The sequence below is a fragment of the Anser brachyrhynchus genome (assembly GCF_964034855.1).
Source record: "Anser brachyrhynchus genome assembly, chromosome: 6".
NCBI lineage: Eukaryota > Metazoa > Chordata > Aves > Anseriformes > Anatidae > Anser > Anser brachyrhynchus.
In genome coordinates, this window is record NC_137700.1 from 38,939,552 (window position 1) to 38,962,913 (window position 23,362).

Consider the following 23,362-nt stretch of genomic DNA (forward strand, 5'->3'; position numbering starts at 1 on the left):
TCCGGGATCACTCTGTTCTCACTGCTGCAGTGCTGTTAGGCCAGGAAAACTACACCGGTAGAACTGAAGTGAAACCAACTTTTAGCAGCCATCGGGAAAGGCCTACTTTGTCATTCTGTCCCTTGTCCTCCAAGCACTTTTTTATTTTAAACAGTTTTTGTATAAAAATGACTCAAATTGTGGGCTTCTCTTTCAATATATATATATATATATATATATTTCCCAGCCCAAGAAATCTCCTTGACTCTTCTGGTTAAGTTCTCCTTATTCTCATCTCCTTACTCATGTAGTTCCTTTTGTACCGAGTTTTCATTCTCTGGGCACTTTCTGTTGCTGAGTTTAACAGCTTTTGTTCTTTCTTCCTTCCAGCTAGTCAGCGTGGATGGTCCACCTCAAATTTTGTGCAGTCACTCCTCGGGACAAGTTCAATCCCAACGGTGGGTTCCCAAGAGGTGTGCCTAGGGATGGAGTCTGCCTTGCAGGCAGTCTGAACCTGGTCCTCTCTCTGGCCCACCTCAAAATCAGCTGAAATAACTGGTCATGCGTGGAGTGGGCCCTGGGGAAGAAACAGTACCCACAAGGGAGTACATCAGGATATTTCTGAGTAGTTTCCATGAGTGAGGTTGCTTATGGAGTTCCCCGTTGACCTGAGGATGCCAAAGAGGCAGTTAATAAGTAGCAGCAGCTATTTTTGCATTCGTTGAGTATTCTCTTGGGTCCCACTGAACGCAGGATTTCACTGTGCCTGGCTTTTCCTAGTAGGCTGAGGTTATATTACAAGTTCTAGAAGTTACCCTATTTCTGTGCAGTACCTCTCCCACTTAACCACTCAAAGGGCCAACCTCTCCCTCATGCAGGTGTGCAGCCCCTTGGCTGCTGGGGTGCTGTTTCCTAGTTGTCGGTACTCCAGGACCATTCTCCTTTCATAGCAGCATTCCACCAGTGAATAAATTTGGATTGTTTGCTTTTCTCTGTTAAAGTAGTCTAAATTTTTCTAGGCTGCAATTTCCTTATCGTATTCTTCCCACTTTTCCAATCTTTCTATTTTTTTCCCCCGTTCTCTGTTGTCTGACATCACCTTTGAATCCTTAATGCACTGCTTAAAACGTATTTAACTCAATTGGATTAAACATCACTTTACTGAACATATCTAAGGCTTTATATATTTTCTCCATCGTATTATCCTCATTTGTTCTTTGGTCAGTGTTTAGTCTGTGTGACACTGCTCCTATCTAAAATGATTAAAACCCTTTTTTCCGTGCATGTGTTACGGGAGACCCGCGTGGTTCTACAGGAAATCTTTATTTCCAATGAAAGTTTTACAAATGAGGAAGCCATCTCATTCGGGCAGAGTCTATTGAGCCATCGAGCGTGTCATAGGAAGGGGGGGAGAGAGAGAAATACAGCTGGAAGAAGAGATTCAGAAACAAAGCGAAGACATCAATGATGCCAAGTTAAAACAACACCAATGAGTCCTTGGTGACGTTTCTGTCAAAATACCCCCGTAGGCAGTGCAAGGGAACTGACATCTTTAACAAGCAGATGAGCTGGGAAGGATGGATGCTAGGCTAAATCGTCATTTAGCCAAGGTTGCCAAAATATCTGTGGAAGATATATATACTTCACATTGGCACTGTTCATTGCTTGTCATTCTATTTTCACTTGCATTTCTGCTGTTTTTCTCTCCCCATTGCTTTCCTCCCCGCTCCTGATAGACTTTGTTTTGTTTTGTACTGGGGATGATTGACTGAATGAAATTCCCAGTGTGCCTTTTCCCATCTTCTTTAGTTTTAGTTGTTATAGATTCTTTTTTTATTATTCTTTTTTATTTTTTCAGTGCTCTGGGTCTCCATGAAGTTGGTTGTCTGTGATTCAGAAGGAGATTCTAGTGATAAGCACGCTAGAAATCAATACGGTTGCTTTCTGTAGGGGTAGTCTTGCTACTTGCATGGCAAACTTGTCTCCAGCAGAAGTCCAATGGGACAACTTGCCTGTCCTGTTTTGTGGAGAAGCATGGTGCAAAAATGCAATTGCTCACCCTGCATTTGCGGAAAATGAAGAGAATCTGAACACTGAGCCTTAATCTTCTTACTATTAAAGGAAGAACAGTTGTCCAGTGCAACATTTGCAAGCAGTGAAAAAGCTTACAAATACAAGAGTTGGGACTGATCTCTGAATAAACCCTTTCTGTCTCCTTCCATAGCAATTCCACATCTACATTTCATCTCTGAATCATGATTTTGTGTTTTCTGAGGATGCCAAGTCATAAATCATATGTTGACTGAGAATTCCTCATGAAGCACACATCTGGGAAAGTTTGTGCTTTGTTTATTTCACCAGCAGATGACTTTTAGGAATTAGCCAGATGACTTATATATGATGTAAGCTTTTCTCAGAGTTACAGTGCACCTTTCTCGGAAGCTTTGTGCCTTTAGCATGCATCTCCTTTCACTCTTTGCTCAATGAGACACTGGTTCAGGAATTAAAAAGCAAACTTTAGGTTTCTGAATCAGAGAGCTGGGCAAGTAGGAATATAGAAGTGTTCAGAGTAAAGCTGCTTCTTGCCCCGTGTCGTTGACAGACCCTGGATAGCAGCAGGTGCCTATGGAAAGGCATGGATAGAATGACCCTTCCCCAAGCCTGTCTTTTCAGCCTCTCACAGTAGGAACTTCCCAAGCAGAAGGTGGTTTTGTCCACTGGTGTCTAATAGAAGGATCTATCCCTCATGAATTTATCTAACCTTTTTTTTTTTTTTTTTTTGCCACATTCCCAACTTTGGCCCGCACAACTTCCTGTGGCAATGAGTTCCATAATGCAGCAAAAGCATGCAAACTTTCCCACATGTGTGCTTCATGAGGAACTCTCAGTTGATGTGTGACGTCTGTTTTGGCAACCTCAGGAAGTAGCCATGATGAATACGTGGTAGTGTCTTGGAGGAGAAGGAAAGCAAACTATCTTCAAATCAATCAAATACTTCTGTTTGGATTTGACATGTTGATTTTGTTGATTCTGTCCTAACTTCTAGTAGGTTGTTCTTGAATAACCCTTTATCATATCAATTATATGTTATCATGTTCTTTATAACCCTTTATCATATGACCTTATCAGCCTGTCTCCTGATGGAAAGGTCTAAATCTATCATATTTGTTCATTTATATCTTCTAATTCTGTATCCTTTGTGAAAAGGGTGACGAAATCTGCCCCTTGTTAGTGTGGCCCTATGTGTTGAACGTACACCATGGACAGTGACATAGTGATGCGGATTACTTTTGTTTTTTTGACCAATCTTTCTTAACTTTGTTTGCTCTTTTTCTTACGATAGCATAAGCAATCCTTACTGGGACTACTGTCAACGAGCTCAGAAATTTGTCTCCTGAGCTGAAATCTTTAATTTAGAGCCCTTTATTTGTTATGTATAGCATGAGTTGTTTTCTTTCATGTGCAATACATTGCTGGCTGACAGAGAACTTCTTTTTTCTTTTTTTCTTTTTCTTCCCTAAGTGATTCAATACTGCAACATGCTTCTGCAACTCTTTGCAGGCTGTTTTTGGTACAAGTGTCCTGAAGAAATTCATCTTGGCAGCAAATGTCATCTTGTTATTTATCTCTTTTCCAGACCATTTATGAATACACTGAGTAGTCCAAGTCCTATCATAGATCTCTGGCACACCACTGGCAGCCTCACTCCACTGTAAGCTCCTTAGCCTTGATTTCCTATCTTGTCAACTATTACTGACTCACAAGAGGGTTTCTTCTTGAGATACAGTTGCCTTTCACCAACAATTCTTAAGAAACTAGCTTTCAAAAACAAAAATGACAAAAACCAAAACAACCACACCACTGTTCAAGAATTTCAAAGCCACTTTGGAAATATTGTATTGACTGTTCACCCTTCTTTGAATCCTCCAAAAGAATCCAGGAAATTTGTAAACATGTTTCTTAAAATCGCAGAATAATTCAGGTTGAAAGGGACTTCAGGAGGCCTCTAGCCCAAGCAGGGGCAGCTCTGCAGATAGCCCAGGTTGATCTGGGCTTTAGCCAGTCAAAAATTGAAAACCTCCATGGGCTGAGACTGTGCAGCCTCTCTGGGCAGCCTGCTCCACTACTTGACTGTCCTCATGAGGGAAACCTTTTTATATCCATTTGAACCCCTCTTTAAATTTATGCCATTGCCTGTCATCCTCCAGCCTATGCAGCACTGTGAAGAGCATAACTTCTTCTCAAAAATGTCCCCAGAGCTGCTGGCTGGCTGCTGTCAGTCCCGTGATGCAGCCCCATGACCCTCTCCAGGCTGAACAGGCCCTGCTCCCCTGGCCTCTCTCAGGACAGGAGCTTCAGCCCCTGATGATCTCGATGGCCCTCTGCACAACTTGCTCATTTATTCATGGCCTTTACTGGGAGATGGGGCAAAAATAGATGTGGTATCTCTCTAGATGTGGTCTAAGGAATTTTGAATAGGGGGCAATAATCACTTCCCTCAGTCTACAGGCTACATTCCTGTTCAAATAGCTCAAGGTGCTGCTGGCTTTCCTTGCTGCTAGGCATGCTGCTGGTTTGTGCTCAGCTTGGTGTCTGCCATGCCCCTGGGCCTTTTCAGCAGAGCTGCTCATGGGTATGAGACTATTGTGTGAGACAGCGTTGAAAACCCTGCTAAAATCAGCCTAAATAACATCCGCTGCTCTTCTCCTTGCCTGCAAAGCCAGTCACTTTATTGAAGAAGGCAGGCAGGCTAGTCAGGGATGATTTACCCTTGGTGAATCCATGCTGCCTGTTGCCAGTCTCCTTCTCCTTCATGTGCCCAGAAATAGTTTTGAGATGACCAAAGTGAGTCTGACTGACTGTACTGTCCTGGATGGTCCTGTTGTCCTTCTTCAGTCATAGTGGGCCTCTCTGGGTCTCCACCTCCTTTCAAAGCTGACAGAGAGCAGCCTTGTAATGCTATCAGCCCTGGGCATGCTTGCATTTTTGGGTGCAGCCTTTCTGGTTCTGTGGGCCTGTGTAGGCCACAACTGTTTAAGTAATCCCTCGTGTGCTGCTGGTAGGTCTTGTCCCTCCTTGAACCCTGCAGAGACCTGGGAGGCCTTGTCAGTGAAGACTAAGGCAAACAAGGCATTCATTTTTTCTACGATGAGTTGTGTTACAGCTGTAAACAAGGCATTCACTTTTTCTAGGATGCCATGCGTTACAGCTGTTGTGCTTGTGATTATGCTATTTTAGTCATAGTTTCTACCAGTTTGCCTGTCCGAAGTCAGACTGGCTTCTCTGTTCTCTCTCTGCTCTGTCCATGGTGATGCACGGTCTTTGCCAGGTGAGTTCAGCTTCACTGATGAACAGAAATAATTCAGAGGACCTGGTACTGCAGTATAGCGTGAAGTGTTGTAGCTGTTCAATTACTGTGTGGTCTCCCACGCAACCAAGCAAAGCTTGGAGGAAGTCTGTTGCAAACGTTCAGTTATTGAAGACATCCCAGATTTTGACATCTCCAGTGACCTGCTCTAAATCTTTCAAGCCTCCAGCATCAGTTTCTTTGGATGTATATCAGGGATTTCCCTTCTAACCGTTGGCAGAATTCAGGTCTTGCTTCTGATCTCTTCAAATGGCTGGCTGGGCAAATTTGTCTCAAGAAACAGCTTTTTCTCGCCAAGGTACAGCGATTAGATAGCATCTTGTACAACTGTCAAACTGCTCAGCTAGAAGCATGACCCACCTGCCCAAACTAGCTTTGACTACAGTCAGCTTGTTCTAGAGATGGAGGGGAAAAGCAAAAAGCTGTGAAGGAGAAATGTTGGAATTTGCCAGCTGATGGCAGTATTCGAAGGAACCATCCCTAAGACATCTGATGATTGGCCAAAAAATCAGGGTTGTGCAAAGGACTGAAAGAGAATGTCCCAGGTGAACACTCTTAAAAGTGGGTGGTGTTTGAATCTACCAGTCAAAGCTGACCATCTGAAGCTCTTTGAAAGGTCAGCAATCACTTTTAATGCCACAGAGGATTGTAATACGTTCCAGCAGGCTTGGCCACAACCTGCTTAAAAAAGTAAACCCAGAGCAAGTCTCCCCCCAAACTCAGCTAATCCTGTTTAAAAAACAAAACAAAAACCCACAAGTTTTGCGTAATTATTCTTCAGGACCTGTACACTACATACTTGCCTCTGTCCATGCACATGTCAGATATATAAAGCACGGGATCAAACTCTTTCATTGGGCAGGCTAATCTGAAATCCCTAGCAGGTTTCAGGACGTTTGTTATTTTGGCTAATGCAGCCCTCCAGCTGTAAAATGTTTATTTGGCTGTGAAAAGACTATGAAGTAACAAACTTTGATGGATTCAGCGTATTGTTTTCTCTTCCTTTTTTGGGATGCTGTTTGCCTCCAGCTCTCATGGGGAACACGTCTCTTTTCCTGAATGCCATAAATATTAGAAGCCTAGAATGACTGCAAATGTGTGTAGGACAGGTATGAGCCATGCACTGCTTGCAACCCATTTGTGGCGGTCTCCACTGAAAACAGATTGTCTAAAAATAATGGTGCAATATGACTGCACAACACTTCAGTGTTTATCCTTGTTATTATTTAAAGTTGCTAATATTTTATTCTTGCTTATTAGCAGATTACAGGTTGAATAATACCAGGACACTAGGATTATTCATGGAAGGAAGTGAGCTTTGGCTCCATGAATGTAGTTGGGAAAGGAGATAGAGAAATATATTATTTCTTGAGTGACCTCTCTAAGACCTCCTTGTGGTGGTTGGTATAAACAAACTGGTAATTGGAAAGTTTAGAATAAATAAAAGGCAGCTTTTTAAAACCCATGTATGTGCTATGTAAATGAACCTTCCAAAATGAAGCTCAAGTCTATATGTTACAAATCCTTTGCAAGAAGATTGTTTGAATATATTTTTAAGCAAACATTTACCAGCTGTGTGAAGGCATGAAGCTTGTTTAGAAACTCAGAAATATTTTACAAGGTGAGGACAAAGCATGCTTTTGTTTGGAGTTCCTGGCCTAAAATTTTCAAAAATACTTAGTAATTTCTTTCTATACTTCATTTTTTAGATACAATGAGTTGAGGTGAAATTAAAATTGGGAGTCAGATACTGGATATTAAACTCTTTGTGGGAATGTGTATTCTGTGCCAGAAAGAGCCAAATGTGAGAGGCCTGGCATGTTTCTTAGGGCTGGATACTGAGGAGGGCAGGCAGCAAAGCTTTGATCTCTGCACTTTGTTAATCTCAGTGCTTGAGGTTATCGCTCAGATGTTAGGATACAGCCTCATATTTCAAAAGAGGAAGCACAGAAGGCTGTGGCACTGTCCATGTGAATCTGTTAGTGCAGGTGCAATCTGCAAGCTGAAGATACCATCCTATAAACACTAAAGCAGGTAAATGTATTTCATATGTGAATAGTCCCACAAGGTGAAGAGTTTGTTGACAGAGGCAATTGCTCATCAGCGGAAGTAAGTGGTTCACATCCCAGGCTCTTGCCTGCTTGTGAAAGTCACATTTTGTATAAGTACTTGGAGGGTCTGACTCTTATTTCTGGCAAATGATCCTAAGAAGACTATTTTAAAGGAGATTTTGCTTGTTCCATTAAACTCGTGAAGAGATTTGCAGACACTTCACGAACACAGATCTGCACTCTATTACCATTGGATCTTTTAATCTGGGCTGATTGCAAATCACAATGACTGTGTTCTTAAAACCAAAACAACTGATGTATTAACTTCTCTAATATCTCCCTGCAGATGAAGTTTCATTTCACTTGACCTTAGATGAAGTTCAGCTGGAAGATAAAGCCAATTTTTAGTATTGCATAATTTTGCATGGGAGTGGATTTTCCTCTCTATAAGTCTTACTGTTTTCTTCTGGGGAGGGGAAAAGGGAGGGGAACAATTTGACAAGAATCAGTTGTTGTGATTTAAGAGAATGGAAGAAAATGGCATCTTCCAATAAATAGACATTTTATTAAAGTTGGATACTGTGACAAATAGTTTGGGCTTAGAACTTCAGATTTGGTATGTAAACAGAGCAACCCCACTGAGATTTGTGTGCATTGTGAAGATTAATGAAATATACTTTATAAAGACAGGCAATGATTCACTGAGTAAAAATAGGCGACATCTTAAAGGGCTTGTAAACACAGCTATTAATTTTACGACTAAAATCTTATATTCTTTGTCTGTCTTAGTCTGAAAAAAATGCCACTGAACTCCATGACACTATTCAGCAGGTACAAATTCAGCTCTTAGATAGATTCTTAAATAGATTTTGACAGTGGCCACAGTTGCATTTTTGCTTGCATGTTTTGTCCATCCTCTGAAATCTCTTTATGATACTTTTACTGTATAAAATATTCATCGCTTCCATTTTCAGCCATCCTCTATACCACAAACCCTCCTTAATACATTTGCTGCAGTCAGTTAGCAGTGGCAATTACAAAAGGAGCCACAGTTAACATGCCTCTCCTTTTCTACGTACTTACCTCAGGGTTTTGCAGTCTAGAAAGTACTCCTTGATGTGAGTCACTAAAAAGATCTTGTGATTTTTTTTAGTGTTGATTGTGCTTGAGGCTTAGAGTGATGCTGCAGTTCACCGTTGATTTGAAGGAAGGGGAATGACTTTCCTCTTTTTCTCATAACCTCAGGTCTTGTAATTTTTAATCATTCTTTTTCGGTATCAAAGAGCAGCTTTCTTTGGCTCGTTGCAGCATTGTGATGATCTTCCCAACAGCTCCTGTCTGATTCCACTGTCTTGATCTTCTGCACGAAGTGTATATTTGTCAACTTTCAAAAGGAGAAAGCTACAAAATTTGGGCAGGAGCCAAAGGTTTGGTTCCAGCTCAATGGAATTAAAGTTTATTTAGCGGAACACAGCGAAATCACCATCATTTTCTACAGAACCCACTGGCCACAAATATCGTTCTTTTTAAGCTGAAAGCACAAATAACTATATTTGGGTGCCAGCTCCCTTCACTTTTAAGAAATAGGCTAAAGGCCCAGCCTAGTGCTTGTATAGAAACGTTAGTAGCCACTTTGCATCAGTGAGGTGAGCACAGAGTTTGCTGTCACCTGCCTGCATCAGCTGGAGGAAGCAGGAGGTATGGCAGACTGGAGACAGAGACTCACCTAAAAGAACACTACCTACACATAGGCAGAAGTCATAAAGAACATGAAGAGCATTACGAGTTCTTTAAAACATTAAATATACCTTCTTATTCCTTTGTGATGGGAGCAGATACAACTAAAGCTGTAGAATGATGTGAAATCTGTAAGGTTTTTTTTTCAGTTCACTCAGTTTTTATATTTACCACTGTTGCTGTTCTTGTAAGTACTTTATCTCTATTTTTAGGCTAAAAAGAGGAATACATTAATTCATCTTTATACAATAATCTACCTATTAGAAAGAATCAGTCTGGTTGACCTCACCTATATCTGCATATTTAAAATGTGTAAACAATTGCCTGGACTTCCATGACAAAATCTGTAACAGTTCACATAGACCTGATAGGAATTCATCCCAAGGCTCTACCTTGTTTTTAAAAAAGAAGCAGTGTTCGTGGGCAAGCAGGCTCCCTTTCTTACCGGGGTATTCCACCTAACAACTGTTGCAATGTAATGAGATAGGATGGGAATTTCCATCGGGACACGAGCCACGGTTGTGAGCGTGCTGTCATTTATAAATGTTCCTATCTAAGTCTGCCCATGGTATTATTCTACGTGTTTTTCATGAGGATATAATAGTATTGTGTATCTTCTAATACTGCAGAGGCTTATTTGTCTGCCAAACTCTGCTCTGTTTAAAATTTGTTTGGAAATAGTGTTTTCCCTGGTAATTACTCAGTCGGAGTTGAAACAATCGCACTGCAGTGCAGCCATGCGGGAGCCATAAGGTGTTCCTGAGCGCTGTGGGCTCGTCGCCTCGGCAGCTCATTGCAGAGAGGCAAACCAAATCCCCAAAACTTTCTACCCAGCTTCCACAAAGCAGAGAAAATGCAGCTTGGGGTGAGGTCCTGGGGGAAGGAATCGCCCGGGGCTGGGAGATGCAGCGGGGTGCAGCTGGTTCGGAGGGGCTTCGCTTGGTGCGGAGGTGAGCAGCTGTCACAGCACAAGGCGGTACTGCGCCTAGGAACAGGAAAGGGTTTGGGAGCCGTGCATGTTCTGGGTCATGCACCTCGGGGCTGGCATGCCAGGTTTCATTTTCTTCATCTTGCAAGTCTTGGTAGACAAGACTAGAGAAGAGGAGAGCAGTCTCTGCCACCCGTCAGCTTGGCACGTCTGGTTCAGCTGTGTAACCTCCCATGGTCCAAATCTCGTCTGGAACGGACTTCTGTAAAGCAGCTGAACTCAAGGATCTGATAAAGGGTGTATTAATGCATGGAAAATATAGAACAGGCAACTAAGTTCCCTTCTACTGCAGAGCTGCATGCGTTTTTTATTTTCTGTGAATAAATCAGCATATTTCACTTGTTTTGTAGTAATTTGTAACACACAGATCAGTGTCTTCTACAGTGACTTAATATTCAGGAATCATCCCCTATTTAGTTGTGAGAACTAATTTTTCAGCCTGGTTCTTCTGTTAGCTGCGCCATGTAAGGAAGTCAAAAATGCATTTCATCATTAATTATCTTATGGAGCAATCTTGGTTAACGCCACACTAATGTCCAAACAGATCAAGGAACATTCCTGTTGTTGACAACCAGGCAAATTTCCCTTGGAAGGCACTGGAGACTGTCTGAGTGAGAACCTCAGGACTAAGTCCAGACCTTTCTTTATGCTCAAAATAAGGTAACGTTACAAATCCAGGTAAATTCTTTCTGCTGCTTCTTGGTATTTTGTGAGATGACTGCTTTCTTTATGGTAACACGTCATGTTCTTTCTGAGATATGGAACATCAAGCACACCTTGCGCTTTCTTAGATGTCCTTATTTTGTCAGCAAAATTTGTATTTTATTTTTCTTTATAGGAATAGCTTAATTAAGTGCTTGAAAATTTTCTGAAAGCTTTTGGAAACCCTGCTTTGCCTTCCAAGTTTTGGGCTGTTCTGTATTTACATGTGAAAGGGAGTGTGCCCAGACCTTAAAGTAGATGATGTCCTTCTGCACAGTTTATGTTACCTCGCCGTAAACTCATACATTGGGCATTGAGCAATACTTAAAAGCATATTGGTATGAAAATCCTTATGTAGACACTTAATCTTCTCTTGTGAAGTTAGCTGCTATTGGCCGTGTCGACAGCTCAGTAATTTCAGAGAAGTAGCCTTTAGTGTTTCCTGTCCTCCTTATGAACTCTAAAAATATTCTTTGTTTACTCCTTATGGGACTAGCTGGGCAAATGCAGAATCCTTCAGCGCTACGCAGTATCTGCAAACACAGGGAGGGATGCAGTCCCTCCTCTGCAGGAGCTACGGACACAGGTAGGCGCAGCACCAGGGCTAGGAGAAGCACCATGTGCACAGTCACACAGGAGGTTGGCAAGGGACAGCGGCAAGATACAGCTCCCCCGAGACCTGCTCAGCACCATGCTCGCTGACCGCAGCTCGCTGTTGTAGCAGGCACTTGGAGCCCGTCAGATAAGTCCAGGCTACTTCACCCTACCTCTCAGCTCTACGCTGCAGAGCAAGTTGTCCTCTTGTACAGCAAGCTTCTGTTGTTTAAATTCTTACAAATATTTCTGCAGCTCTGAAAGGGTTTTACCATAGTTTCCATGACATGGTGTTGTAGAAAAAAGTGTGTTGTTTGCAGAGCTGCTTGTTTCCTGCAGACAATTTACCCGAGCAGATTAAGATCTGAGATTTTCCAAAACACAAATAAGGTAAAATACAGTGGAAAATAAAGGTTCCTGCTACTGCGGCTACCTATTGAACTCACAGCTGAATTCAGATGCTTTTTGATGAAATCATTACATGAAAACCCAAAGAACTACTCTGGAAAGCACGGAAGAACTAACTGTCACATAGGCACCCACAGTTTCTCAGAACCTGTTTCTTTTTTTTTTTCATGTTATCCACATCTAAAAAGTTAACCAAGTATATTATTCATCAGTTATATTGTGCTCTGACCAATAAAGCTCTTTCATCCTATCAAACTAAAACTGAAGATTTTGGCTATGTGGGAAAAATACAGGTCAAATGTTATCTCAAATCAATTTAATAATGAGTACCAGACATAGGAGTACAGTGTTGAGACGATGTTGCAAGTGAATAGACCAACTATAGTATCACCACTCCATTCAGGAAAAAAAAAAAAAAAAAAGACATCATGCACTTTAAAACAACTGGTTTCGAAGATAAAATTAATAATTTGATTGTCAGGCACTGGAATAGCAATGTAGACTTTTGCTGCCAGTTGGTTTAAGATTTCTACACCTAAGGTTGGGTGGGTGCACACTGCATAAGTTGGCTTTTCAGATGCATTTAAAAACTGCAGTCAAAATACTTGGTGGCAAGATTAATAAGCTAGAGATTAATAAAGCAGAAGTGAATCACATGTGGCGTGGTTTTTCAGTCGCCCCGATGTTTCTGCCGGTCACAGCCCCTGAGCAATGGCTTGAAATACTTGCACTGAGCTCAGTGGTGACCCCCATGGTCAGACACAGAAGGCAGTGGCTCGGTACAGAAGGAAATGAAGAATAAGTTGTCTTCTGCACAGCCACGAGGGAAAGGTTTTGGACAAATAACCGAGGACTCCCCTTGTTCCCATGCTGGGAGGTTTGAAAGTGTCACAGTATGTGGAGGAGTGTGCCTGTACTCGGGGCACTGCCTGGGGTTGTCCTCTTTGTAAGTGCAGTTGCGGGTTACAGTTCTTTGCCGTGGTGGCTTCTGTGGGGCTCTGTCAAATACCAGTGTTGACTGGAAAAAAAAGTGAGTAAGTTTTGAGAGAAAGTTTTATTTGCCATCTGCTCTTTAAAACGGCTTGAACATTTTCAGGCAGAGATTAGAAATGTTAGCACTGGCCTAACTTTGAATCCACACAGGTGTCTCCCTCTGGTCTGCACAGATCATGAATGTACAGCTCCCAGCAATAATTACTGCCAGTAAAATATGGAACTAATAAATGTCTCCAGTTAGTGGCAAATGGAAGAGCATATTTCAAACAGTAAGTGTATTGTTTGAACTCCCATAGAGTAACAGCATGTATCTGTAGGCTTGGTTAATAAATAATTATGGTGTAAAATTAAACATATGGAAAATATTTCCTTTTCTGTTTTCTAATTTATAACTTAATTTAAACTTTTTTTGATGATGGTCTTTTCTGCAAAGGAAAATAGCTGGAGTATGGACAGGTGATTAAAGATACTTACTTTTCACCTTTAAATATTAATTTCTCTCCCAAACCCTCATGCATGGGGAAATTTATACATATGAGTTGTTCATCTAACTTCAAAATAGGACATATGTGACTTCAGAGCCAACCTCTGAAAGGTGACTTTCAAGTAAAATCTGTAAGAGTTTCAAGAATTTGTATTAACTCATTGTTCCATGAGGCAATCATGCACAAATCTGTCTACTTTGAGGACAAGTCTGGGACCTGTTTCCAAAGTATATGAACAGCAGCAGTTTTTGCCAGTTGGCAGCCGGGGACCTGAAATATCTGTTATTTTTTAGTGCAAGTACACCATGCTACAGTCTGCGATTTAGAAGGTTAGTGTTTGCAAATCATTTATAAAAACTTCCTTTTGTTTCAATTATAAGCTTTGTAATTCAGCTGGTGTCCAGAATATTGTTAAACTCAAGGGTATTAAGCGCAGTGGTTTTGTTTTAAAATCACAGTTTTAATGCATTTTAGGTATTTTGAACTCCAGATGCGTTCTTAGAACACTGAACATTTTTCAGCTACCAAAACTAAGGTTGAATAAACTGTAGAGGTAACACACCTTGGGCTCAGGTTTTCTAAAGATCTTTCTGAACTAAAAATTTGACCAGAAGTAACAGGCTTCCATATTGAGGACAAAATGTTTTGATGTTGTTGATGCTGAAGAGGGAATTATTTCTTAACTACTTTAACGTCTGTTTAACCGGCTTTCTGGCATCACTGCCTTGTGTTGCTCTGTGTCATGTCAGGGTATTATTTTATTTGTTTTAGAGCATGTATTTGGGCAGGTCTTTGCACCTCCTATTTATGAATGATACCATAGATGGGGTTTCTTAGCCTAAGTGTGGCTAAGACAAATACCAGTGGAGTCTGATGGAAAATGTACAGCCTTAATAGACGTGCTGTTATGCCCTGTTGAATTTTGTTGTAGTATTTATTTTGCTCAGAAAGAGAAAACAAGTAATTAGCCAAGAAAGCTCACAGCTGCATAGCATACTCCCCTCTCTCCTATATACACACAGCCTATTGGTATATACAAAACTGGCACTAATGAAACATAAATAGATTCTTTTCCTGTATGGAAAAGACTTTTAGCGTTGAATGGGAATGAAAGCAATAGGTTCCTTGGAAATCCTTGTTATTTGGGGTCTAAGTTTGGATTTGGGGTTCTAAAGGTGTCTGCAATTCCCTGCATGGTACGATGTCTCCATGGATTTTCTTGTTGTGTTTTACTTGTTTGTTTAAACCTGTCAGGAGATGGGACCCTGTTTCTGGAATTCTAGCCATGCTGTTTGCCACAAAATCTAAGCTTGGGTTAAAGTTGGTGTTTCGAGGTGGGGACAGCTGTAAAACCCCAGCCTCAACCTTCTCAAACCTCAGTCAGAGCCATCTGATCCAGGATGTACCTGATGTTGTGGCAATTCTGAAATCATAGATCTGAGATAAATTTTACGTTATTTTTGAAGAGGAAAGTATGGTATCCAGGGAGGGAAATGGTTTTTTGTTTCTACCCAAAATCTCCAGAAGAAACCTTTCTTTGCATAGTTGTGTAAACAGCGTGCTGCGGTCGGTCCCTCTGTGTACCCAACCTCTTCCCCCTCTGTGCATTTCAGCCTGCATCTGTGACGTGCTGTGCTTCCAGCAGCGACCCCTTATTTTGGCATCAAAGTTCGTCTTCCCTGGGGTACCCCGGGAGCCTCCCTCTGTGAATCGTGACTTCCCACCCATAAGTTCCTCTCCTTCCCAACTTCTTTCACTGTGAACTTCCAATCTAACTTTTACCCCAGCTCCTAAATCAAGTATTGCTCTAGAGGCCCGGCAGGATACGTGCAGTGTCCACCAACATCGTGCTGTCACAGGACTGTTCCTTTGTGGTACGGGCACCTCTCGTTGTCAAACTGAAATAGCCTCCTGCATGCCGGCCTGCCAGGCCTGCACGCTAGGCCTTGGTCATGTGCAGCCACACCTGCTCCGTTCTTGTCTGCTCCTCAGTGAAAAATCACAGGCCGTGTCCTTTCATCACCCATAGTTACTCTCAGATTTGGTGCTGTGAGACGTTAACAAGCAATGCGATGCCATGGTGGTGCTTATCTCTACGCGCTGTGGCTCTGAAGCGTTTCTGGTCAGGGATGCCTCGCGTTCCTGGCATAGCACGATAACATCTTCACCGCGGTGCTCTGTGCTCTGCAAGGCCTTGAACAACATTCAAATAGGCTTTCTGCATTTTCTTTTAAAGGGGGAAAGGTGATTTGGCTTCAGATGAGATGGGATGGATTGGCTTACATAAGCTGCATGAAATGTAGCAAGGTCCTACCCTGCAGTACCCTCACAGTAGGGACAAGCTAATGAATTCCCCATTCCTGTGCTCGTAGAGCGACTCAGAAGAATATAGTTTTCTACTTGAGTGAAACATGCTTCCTTTCTAATTCTTCTGCACTTTTTAACACTTGCCTTTCTGTTCAGCCGGTCCCTTGATACCAATAGGAGAGCTCCTATTGACTTCAGCATGATTTACATCGATGCCGCGGGTGCCTGAAGTCCCTATCTGCTGATGAGATAACAGCATTTTGCATAGCAGCGGTGTGGCACACAACAGCTAAAAATAAAAGGGAGGGACGCAGACAGACCTGGCCTATTCTTTCCCCTTGAACACCTTAGAAAAGCCTGTGCAAGTGGCTCAAGGAAGGGCTGACCCAAGCCTGGCCACAGTAAGCATCTTTCCCATTATCTAGCAGGAACCCCTCCTCCAGACTTTCCATGTGGCAAGGAATTTCCTCTTCTGTCTGGCTGAATTTTTGGAGAGCCTTTAATATTGGCAGTAGCTCTGCAATTTTTTTTTTCTGGGGAACTTGGTGGAAGTTGAGCCGGAGCGGTGAATTATAATGAAAGCGAAGAACATAGCCTCACGTCCTGCCCCGCGGGCTCGGTTTCTGCTGTTGCTTTGCCAGCGTTGTGGCTCCGTGTGAGGACCTGGGGCTGCTGGACCCCCAGCCCCGCAGAGGCCCTGTGGGTTCGAGCTCTTGAGGTCTGAACAAAATGCCCTCCTCTTGGAAGGAAAACCTTCTTTTGCCAGGGTGTGCGCCAGCAGACTGCCACAGGGAGGTGGGGGGTGATTTATAGACAATGAGAGATTTTCAAGAGGTCTCCTTCCTATATGCAGGGCGTTATAGGCAGGGATCATTAAACTGGCCCCCAAACTTGTGTTTAATTGCGCCAAATCTGAAGGGTACTGGTGACTAAGTTAGATAAACTTTGAAATGCCTAATTGTTCTGTTTTTCAAGCGCACCCTCGCTGTAATGTTCAGTGCTTTAATAACAGTTTCCTTAGAAAGTTCAAAATGTTTTATGTGTCACGATGCCAGAAAAAATAACTTGTAGGGAAACAAAACAAATATGTAATTCTTAATGGGAAAAGGTCACTTTTCTATCCCTTCCTCCTACCTGCTGGAAACAGTCGTTCAACTGAACCGGTGCCCCCCAAGCCTTTTTGGCTGCATCTTGCTTCTCACCTCGACGATTTCAGCCTCTTACCGCAGTCCGTGCTGCCTGCATGCAGGTGACGCCAGCTGCCGCCTGCTGCTCGTGGCACAGTGGGGAAGCGGCGCTGGCCACAGCAGACCTCGGTGTCGGCGGCCCTGCACCTCCCCGCTGCTTATCTCGCCCGGCGTCGGGCCAAGCCACGGGCCCTCCGGCTTTGTTTTCTGTCCTAGGTGGGTTTGTGTCCCCAGTGAAACTTTGGACCCTGGGCGCAGCAAGCTGTCACATAAGGAAAAAAAAGAAAAAGAAAAAAGAAAGCAACAGGGAAATATTGGATCAGGGATAAGATGGGGACGCGGGCTGGTTCGGAGGTCGTAATGTGCGTGCTTGGCAAGCTGGTGGCAGGGCTGGAGCCGCATCAGAGGCGTCTGACCGGCCGGCCGCTTGTTCTGGGGGACAATCGGTGTCCCAGGGACACAATGGGAGGGGAATTACTTAGTCATAGGCACACAGAGAGAGGAAGCCTCCACTTGACAACGTGGATATTTTTGCATGTGGTTATTTTCTTCCAGTTTTGCCTCTGCGTATCGGCAAAGAGGCTGCAGATCCCTCTAGAAGCAGTAAGAGGAAGTGAAGGTAGAGCAGGGAATGAAAATGGCCAATTTCTGAGTAACCGCCATGCCGTGCTGCCTCCGCACAGCCCGTGCACGCTACATACGCACCAGATTGCTGCCGAGAAGTGCTTCTCTTCTACTCGTGGCTGAAACCACTTGAAATTGCTGGGGGAGTCGACGGCTTCTTCCCAGCTGTTGTTCTCTTCCTTCGCTGCAGCCTCTCAGGACTCTCAGGTGGCCTTACCGTGGTGAACTCCAGCTCTGGTTTCTCCAGCTCAGGGTCCAGCACCTCTTCTCCCGGTGCCTTCGCCTCTCTCACGTGCCTCCTGCTGCAGCCTTGCGTGCCCATAACCTTCCTCTGTGCTTTGTGCCTTGTGTAACGCTTGGTTCCTGCACAAAAATCCTCCTTGTTGCCTCACGGGCATCTCTTTGAGGGGTATGACCTTTTATCTCATGCCACTTGATATGTTCACAATTAAAGAAAAGTGATGTTTTGCAGAACACTACAAAAGACCACGAAGCTTTAGGACCTCTTGTAAATGTTTAATGACAAATACTGTTCATGACTCTTCCGAGCACTCTTGGGCTGCATCTGGCTCTCCAGTGAAGGCTTGCTTTCCTGAAGTGTTTTACTTTTTAATTATATGTATAAATGGGACTGTTTGTGCACTGCAGAAGGTACATGAGAACTGTAGGCATGTGTGTCTAAAAAAAAGTTGTCCTAGACCATACCACTGATCTCTATAATTCAGGTGTTCGTTTTTTTTTTTTGTTGTTGTTGTATTGTTTTGTTTTGTGTGTGTGTGTGGTGACAGCTAAAGCCATATAGTTCAGAGGAAGCTGTAATGCTTTGACAGTCCCGTAATAAAATATCTGGGGAGGGTTTTTTTTTTTGGTGTCACATGAGCCAGGAATCACCAGACAGCTGAAGTCTGATGCTTAGCACTGACTTTTGATGTGTTTGACCCAAACACCCACACACGCTTCCGCATGCTTCCTAATAATTTGCTGGAGATGTGCTCTGGTCCTGTAGTCTCGCCGAGGAGCTGAACTGCCACGCCAAAAGGCCTTCTGCAGGCACCTGGACAAAGCAGCTAGAGAAGCAGCTAATCCTATTCTTAGCTTGGCATGCGAGTTATCTGCGAGAGGACAGACTGCCAGAAATGTCTGGTGACATATTTGTCCAAGGGAGGGAGGTTTTTGCCAAGATGCTGTGGGTACTGCTGTATGGAGTTGAGTTCAGAAGCAGAAAAATCTGTGAAATGTGAATTCAAAAACACAGCTGTTGTTAAAGAAATACGGAGCTGTTCCCAGTAACACAGATATATTCAAGATACAGATATTTTTAAAAAATTATTTTTTAAGTATCAGGAAATTAAACAGTAAATGCTGCGGTGTCAGCGAAAGTTAACTCTACCTAATACTTTTGGCTTGGCCACCAGAGGTGGTAGCAAGCTGTCTGTGCAGTTAAATGCTGGTTTTATTTCATTTCATTTTAAACTTAAAGCCCTTTATGCAGGTTAAACATTCTGGGACTTGTGCTTGACTGTCACCCAGCAGTTTCGGCCGTGTGTGCGTAACCCGCCGGTGAGTACGTGTTACAGATCTCCCTCTGTGCCCGCTCTGCAGCAGTTGGTTATAAATTTGTTAGCAGCTTCGGGAGGAGAGCCTGGCTTCGTGGCTTGCCCCAGCAGCCTGGGCTCGAGGGTTGCCCTCCAGCGCTGTTGCTGGCTCTGGACGGCAGCTGCTTGCAGATGCTCCTCGGTTGTTGTAAGCTGCTAAGGGAAAAGCAAACCTGAGACTTTGGGGTGACTGCAGTACCTGGCAAGGAGCTGCTCTGTTGTCTGCAGGCAGGCTGCTTCGCTGCAGGGAATTCAGCCTGCAAGGCTCTGCCAGGCACCCCAGAGCTCCTCCGAGGCACCCACCCACCCCAGAGGGACTCCCGTACCGGGAATCCCCACGGGCTATGGGGTTTGCTCACTCGGTGGCTTTCCAAAGGCACCAAGGTCAGGCGCTTAAATCAGGAGGTCAAAGCCTCCCCTCGCCCATCACTGCCCATCTCCCAGCTGGGTGCAGGGGAGCTCTGCTTTCGGAGCCAGAGACCTGCCCTCCCCTCTCCCAGGGGGGACAACTCTCCGGCGGCGACTCCGCAACCCGGGGGACGAGTTGTGTTTTTTTTTTTTTTCCTCCTATATTCTTTATATCAGTGGATGCCAGCCAGGATTTAGGCTAAGCCTGCAGTGCTCGGGGTGACCCCGGTGGGCCCGGGAGAGGATCTGGCTCAGGACAGCGCTGTCTGTGCTGGGGACCCAGCTGGCAGCATCCCTCACTCTTGAGCTCCTCCTGCAGGCAGCTGGTCGCAGAGCTTGAAATCTTGAGTTCCTCCTGCGATGTATGAAGCGGGACAGTCCGGGAGAAGACCTGCGTGGAAACAAGAGGTGGTTGTGGCTTCTGCCTTGTTTGCCCTAATACGAAGCAAAGGTGGAAGCTAATCTGTGCGGACAGGTTTCAGCTGTGCTCATCTGTGCCCCGAGGAGTGAATGCAAAGTACTGCTTTGAATTCCTGGAGGCATGGATTTCATGCGTGGATATAATATAAAAAAGGCACTTTAGTTCAGCAGAAAAATATTTGGTCCCACTAGGCGAGGAATTGTTTTCTATTATCTGCATCTCGAGGAACAAATCCGTTCTGATAAATGCGGACAATACCGCGTCCATTGTTGTTGGCACCCAAAAATCATAGATAAGTTGTCTTGGGCAGTCCTAGTGGATGATGTCCAAAGATGACAGGCTTTTGCTACTGATAAGTTCAAAATAAATGTAGGTTTTTTTTTTTTTCAGTATATAGGAGAATTGTTGTTACTGCTGGGTACTGACTGTTCCGAGTCCAGTTACGTAAGAGCAAACAGTGACGGAGTTGGCTTGGAGCCTTCTTCAAGGTTTATTTGGATCACAAAGAGAGTTCCCTGCTCTGAAAAAAAAAAAAAAAAAGAGAGAGAAAACTGGGTTGATTTCACACTTGAAGCCTTTCTCTATGAATGCCTGTAGCAACACCTGGCAGAGGTCCCACTATCACAGAATGAAGGCACCAAACTGTGTATCAAAAATACAAGAGGAGCAGAGCAGCCAGGCAGGACATCTCTGTCAAGGAAATTGATGCCCCATTCATTCAGCCCCACAGTATGTTTTTCTTAGACATCCTGTGCCTCCTTCAGGGTTTTAAAACCAACCATAACAACTTGTTCCTGCAGACAAAGCCCAGTGCTCGTTTGTGCTTGCCAGGTCAAGCTCTCGGTCTGCGTGCAGGCAGAGACCCTCCACTGAACCCGCTTACTGCAGCGGGAACCGCACAAGTAAAGCGGGATAAAAAATTACGCTGCTGGTAATGCACAAAAATGAGAGGAAAAGCCAAGCGGTTAGGCTTTAGCAGCCACGATTTAGGCTTTTTAATGAGCTAAGTTTTCAGGCAACTGATATTTTTGTGGTTTACCTAGGCTGTAGCTAGGTCTCATCCAGCGAGGTGTGAGGTGTGTGTAATGAGAGGCTGCGGAGAGCTCGGGTTCTCTGCCCTGCCCCAGCTCCATCAGCACCTTGGGTGTCTGTCACCATCGCCTCCGTTTCCCTGTCATTAAAATGACGGTGAACACCATTTCTGACGGTAAGACATTTTAGAAGTGCTTTAAGATCTTCAGAGGGAAGCTTATACATCTACAGAAGTATAAAAGGTGTTTGCTTCCGTACGTGGTCGTTGCTGTGATACGTTCTGCAGCTCTGTGTACTTCCCTTCTGCTGCTTACAGCAATCCCTGCTCGCAGCTGCTTCTCCTGTTCATGTCCTTGCAAGAAACAGGGCTCTTCTGCGCCTGACGGTCGTTCCCTTCCTACCAGAGTTTATATGCAGCTTAATTCAGATTTAATTCAGTTGTGTGTGATCCTCGCTCCCTTCCACTCGAACTGGTGAGGCACAGGGATATGAACGGAAGGTGTCTCCGTAGATGTATGAATGGAAATGTCTAAAGGCAGGTGGCCAAAAGTGGGGGGTCAGGACTAGATTTGAATGCAATGACAGCTTGAAGGCTCTTTTTGATACCTCAGTAACAGTAATTAATAGGCTTCTTGCTTTAGCCTTTGAATTTATTTAACCTAGGGAGCAGACACTCCTCTACCAACCTGCTAGGTAAGTGCCACAGTATTTGTGGCCGGTTCTGGTGTCCGCAGCACCGGCCCTCACTCCACTGCTGTGAACATTTTCTGTGACTAACTGGCAGAGGGAGCCCTGGCCAGGCTGAGCGCTTTCTCTTGCTGTTTACGATCATTATAATAAGATATTTGACCCATAGAGTAACAGCGCTAGTGCTGGGTCCAAACCAAAATCTTTGGATTCAAAATGCTCTGAACTTTGGGAAATGGTCAGACCCAAATTTTGTGGCTTGGCTCAGGCTATGAATGAAATGAGACTGAACGTGCCTAAGATTAAAAAATCCTTTAGAGTCAGAAGCTTTCTTTTTTTTTGAAGTGTTTTTTTTTAATCTTCATTGTTTGCAATTCTTCTTAGGACTTTGCAAATGCGAGATGTGATTCTCTACAAATTCCTTCAAAAATCCTTTCATATATATGGATTAGTGTCACAGACTTCTAATATACAGGAAGCCAATACATTTCTCTTTGATTTTTGGTTATGCTTTCACCTGTGTGGTGAAAGCAAGAATTAACACAGCTGTAGACTTGACGTTTGTAGGCTTTGAGCCATTTTTTGTGCTGCACAGATAGATACATACTTTTATATGTCACTCTTGGAAAACACGCTCGTGATACGGTCTTAATTTTAAATTGGTCTGACATTTGAAACTAAACATCTGAGGTGTTCATCTAACGCTTTCCCTTCGGAGACCCGTGTGCCATTTTGATACACAAAGCCCACTGCACGTTGCAGAGAAGTCCCGAGTGTACACACGGTGTTTAAGGAAAACGTTAAATGCTGCCAGATAGCTGGAGAAGGACTTGAGGGCTCTGGGCTGAACTTTTTTGTTTTGGGACTAGTTTGTTACTTGACAGATGACAACCTAATTTTCCTGGTTGTTTATTTTAGAGACGAGAGTGAACGCTTTCAGCACTCCTCTGCAGCAGCTCGCTTCTGCCTCTCTGAAGAGGCAGATCACAGCCATTTCTCTTAACCTTTCTGTTTACCCCCTTTATAAACTAAGGTTAGGGGAGCTCCCCAGAAAGCTGATGTTTAAGTGCTTTGAGGACCTCGCTGAATGGACCTGCACGAAGGGGAGGTGTTTGTGCTGACATGTCCCAGGGAGGCGAGGGGCTGGCACAATAAACTGCATTTGGAGTTCATTTTCCTTTCTCCTGCCTGAGCCTGCTGCCCTGCCTGTGGTTCCCCCTTCTCGCCCAGAGCCCCCCATCGGCCTGTCTCCCAGGAAAGCCGCACACAGCCACTGTGGACCCTGGGTTTCAGCGTTGGCTCTTTTCTGCACCCCCCTCAGAGCACCCAGCCCTGTGCTGGCAGCCTGGTGCCTCCCCTCCAGCCCTGCGGGGACGGCAGCAAGCTCGGCGGAGCATCTCGCAAACGCCCCGTGGTTGGGAGAGACCGCGGAGCTGCAGCTGGCGGCCTGCAGGCTGGACCTGGCCCGCAGTGGGGCTTGGCTCCCTGCCTTTTCTTTAGGGAGGATGGGGAACAAGAGTTTGGGCACAGCAAACTCTCTTCTGCTGGTTTGCAGCAACTGGAGACCTGGCCTGGGTAGCTGGAAGAAACACGAAACATTCCTGAGCTTGGTTGGGATCCACAGCTCAATTTTGGGCTTAGGATCTTCTCCATAGTCTGTACTTCAGTGTTTGCAGGGTTCGTGTTACTTCGAGAGAGCTGTCAGGAGGAAGGCAGGTCAGCTCGGAGAGATCGTGCTTAGTGCTTCGTGTGACGCTGAGCCCAAGCTCTCCGGTTCTTTGGCACTATCACTT

The 23,362-nt window shown here is 44.2% G+C and overlaps 1 protein-coding gene and 1 long non-coding RNA gene across 6 annotated transcripts in view; one reads left to right on the plus strand and one right to left on the minus strand.

Moving 5' to 3' along the window:
* Positions 1-23,362, plus strand: part of GRK5 (G protein-coupled receptor kinase 5) — a 175,432-nt gene that overhangs the window by 14,085 nt on the left and 137,985 nt on the right. For 2 of the 5 annotated variants that reach the window (XM_080597415.1, XM_080597414.1), the window contains exon 2: positions 10,668-10,783. The exons of the other annotated variants lie outside the window; for them this stretch is intronic. The gene's annotated coding sequence lies outside the window, so the exon portion shown is untranslated. The remainder of the gene's footprint in view (positions 1-10,667; positions 10,784-23,362) is intronic. 5 annotated transcript variants of the gene reach the window in all.
* Positions 219-23,362, minus strand: part of LOC308197252 — a 61,933-nt gene continuing 38,789 nt past the window's right edge. The window contains exon 2 of the long non-coding RNA XR_013952694.1: positions 219-23,362. This is a non-coding gene — a long non-coding RNA (uncharacterized lncRNA).